General features: G+C 40.0%; 1 non-coding gene across 1 annotated transcript; it reads left to right on the forward strand.

Moving 5' to 3' along the window:
* Positions 1-3,223: 3,223 nt before the first annotated feature.
* LOC141715746 (small nucleolar RNA R71) lies at positions 3,224-3,330 on the forward strand. Its single transcript, XR_012572497.1, has one exon. It is a non-coding gene; the product is annotated as a small nucleolar RNA R71 (small nucleolar RNA).
* The last annotated feature ends 324 nt before the right edge of the window (positions 3,331-3,654 follow it).

A 3,654-nucleotide genomic window follows, 5' to 3' on the forward strand; every position in this document is an offset into this window, starting at 1 on the left:
GATAATGCAATCGATCCCCTCGGAATAACCATAACCAAATGAATAATCCAACGCCTCTAAGAATGCAATAACTTTTAACAGAGTTCGAATAAATCCCACAAACCAACTCACAAACCAAAAACATGCGTGTGTGGGATTCTTAACATATATAATCTCGATACTAGATCAATAACCATAACTTATCTATTATCAAAACAAACACAAGTTTATAAATAGAATAGACTATAAACACATAATGACTCACAACACCTCCTTTCTACTAGAGTTATACAAGGATTCACGCTATTGTTGAACATATAACAAAGATGTTTATTTGACCGTGCAATGAATGAGGTCCCACAAGACTTATGTAATAATACCCATATAGCGAGCGTTAGGTTAGCGGATCCAGGACTATCAAAGCCTTAGGTCACTAGGCACAAAGTCCCCTAGAACTTAATTGCTCGAGTATTAAAGAGCTCACCCTTGGTCAATTATGCATAACACATACTTTTTTCTTTTTTTCCTTTTTTCAATGATTTATGAATGAGTGCATTTCGCTCCATCTCATTCAACCCTAGACTACTCATAAAAATATGAGCCGGCTACTAGCTATTTGACGCCTAGCCTTATTCACAACTAGCATTGAAAATCCTGCTTTTCATTCAGTGCTCTTTTGTCATTAAGAGAATACCAAAAATTTTAAATATAACCAAGTGATTAAATCTCAACAAATAAACAAATATGATCATGATCTAGAACCAAAGAAACCTATAAGACTTGTGCAATTTTTTTTCTGGGCATGCAAAACAATTTATTAAGACTTAAACATCCCTCTATTCGTCATCATTACACTCAAATTAACATAACCAATCAATCAGAAATAGCTCAACCTAAGGGATCATGTTATATGCATGCAAATATAACTAAATGAACTCACATAATAATACATGGCAAATATGCAAACAAATATAACCTATATGAACAATAATGCAAAAATATGAATGAATTAACAATTATACATGCAATATAAATCTATATGGACACTACACATAACTACTCATCCTTACATTATCACCCCCAAACTTAAATTATTCAATATCCCCATTGAAGGCAATAATAAGGATACAAAGCATACCTAGTCATCGGGAGGATCACCCTCTTCGGGTGGAGGATCATGTGGAAAATCAACCTGGACACTAGTGGCTCGAAAAATAGTGCCCAAAGCCTGTGTTAAATCTGCAGCAAAACAACTGTGAATGTCGTGCATGGCCTCCATACGCCTAGTCAATCGCCTGTACTGCTCATCACCAACACCAGTCCTATCAACTGCCTGATGCACATGAGAAAAACCCTCTGTAGGCATGGGAGGATCCGTCCGGCCACCCTCTACATCATCAAAAATATATCCTAACCCTTTATCATGGGGTGCACCTAAGAATGCATAACTCAAGTGATCTGGTAGTGGGTTAAGCTCAAATGTGGGAGCTTCTACAATAGATGGTTGAAAATGCTCCTTAGAATCTTTCAGCTCTGTTAATCCAAGAGACTCGAATGGAAGATCTATCCCCCTTTTCCATGGAGAAGCATTCAAATACTGCAGTTGTTTTGCCCCTTCTTCATCTTCACTATCAGATTCCCCTATCAAGGCTCTCTCTAAAGTATCTGACCTTAGCACTTGCTTAAGTTCCGAATTCACTACAGAATCGACCATTTCTACTTTAAAGCATTCATCTTCATCAGTTGGGAATTTTGTTGCTTTGAACATATTAAAGGTGACTTCCTAATTTAAAATCCTTATTGTAAGCTCTCCCTTCTGCACATCGATCAGAGTTCGGCCAGTAACTAAGAATGGTCTCCCCAAGATAATGGGAATCTTCTTATCTTCCTCAAAGTCCAGAATTACAAAATCAGCAGGGTAGATGAGTTCGTCCACCTTAACCAAGAGATCCTCCACTATTCCTCGCGGATAAGCGATGGAACAATCAGCTAGTTGCAATGACATGTATGTCGGTTTCAGATCAGGTAGACCAAGCTTCTTAAAGATAGACAAGGGCATCAGATTGATGCTAGCTCCCAAATCACACAAGCATTAGTCGAATGACAAGTTTCCAATAGTGCAAGGAATAGTGAAACGTCCAGGATTTTTAAGCTTCGGAGGTAATTTACGTTACAGAACTGAACTATACTCCTCCGTTAGAGCAACGGTTTCCAACTCTTCAAGCTTCACCTTCCGCGAGAGAATACCTTTCATGAACTTCGCATAGCTCGGCATTTGTTCTACAACTTTCTTTTTTTATTCCACCTCGGCATCCTTCTGCACAACCTTTTCAGCAACAATCTCATTTGCTGGAATCGGCAATGGTGCAGACGCACCTGCATTCTGGACAGAATTTTCAAACTCTTCATCTTGCTGAATTTGGGGGCTTGCGACCTATCCAGACCTCAAGGTGATAGCGTTCACCTGTTCTTTAACTTCCCTCTTGCCTGGATTGGCTTTTGTATCATTAGGAAGCGTTACTGGTGGTCGATTTAATAAGGCGTTAGCAATTTTCCCTATTTGGTTCTCTAGAGTCTTGATAGAAACAGCCTAGCTTTTGCATATAGGAGCCCGATTTTTGCACATAAGCCTCAACTCCTCCAATTCTAATTTTTCATTCGAAGATTGACCTGCACCTCCATGAGTTTGTTGTTGAAGCTGGAGTTGTTGTCTTGGTGCAAATTGTTGCTGAAAACCAGGAGGATTGAATTGCTTGTTTCCAAACTCCTGGAACGGCTATTGCAACGCATTCTGATTGTTGCTCAAGCTGAAGTTAGGATGATTCCAGTTGTCGGGATGATAAGTTTCTGAAACTGGTTGCTGCGATCTCTGAAAGTAGCTCACAAACTGAGCTAATTCACTAGATATAGTGTATTACTCCATCGCATGCGAACCTGCACACAGCTCACAAATACCGGTTATCTTATTAACACCATAGTTAGCCAGAGAATCGATCTTCATAGACAACGCCTTAGTTGAGCAGTGATAGCTGTAGTTGTATCCACTTCAAGAACTCCTGGTACCTTGCCCTGTGGCAATATCTGGGTTGGATACTGATATTCATTAAAAACCATCAGTTCAATTAGCTTATAAGCTTCATTACAGCTCTTAGCCTATAGGGCTCCACCTGATGCTACATCGAGCATGGGTCTGGACTGCGCTCCCAAACCGTTATAGAAGCAATTGATGATCATCCAATCAGGTATTCCATGATGAGGACACTTCCTAAGCATCTCCTTATACCGCTCCCAAGCTTCACCTAGCGATTCCCCTGATTGTTCCGCAAACTGAGTAAGAGCATTCTTGATTGCAGCTGTTTTTGCCATAAGGAAGAATTTAGTGAGAAGCTTTTGAGCAAGATCTTACGAAGTAGCAATTGAACCAGCTTGTAGAGAGTGTAACCAGCTCTTAGCCTTGTCCCTTTGAGAGAATGGGAACAGTCTCAGTTTCACCGCATCCTCAGGCACACCATTGAACCTGAAGGTGTCGTAGATCTCTATGAAATCCCTGATGTACATTGTTGGATCTTCCGTTGGAGAACCCCCAAACTGAACTCAATTCTGTATCATTTGAATCGTGCTAGACTTGATTTCAAAGGTATTAGCAACAATGGATGGTCTGACAATGCTAGACAC

This window comes from Apium graveolens, chromosome 3, assembly GCF_009905375.1.
Source record: "Apium graveolens cultivar Ventura chromosome 3, ASM990537v1, whole genome shotgun sequence".
In the NCBI taxonomy this organism is placed as follows: domain Eukaryota; kingdom Viridiplantae; phylum Streptophyta; class Magnoliopsida; order Apiales; family Apiaceae; genus Apium; species Apium graveolens.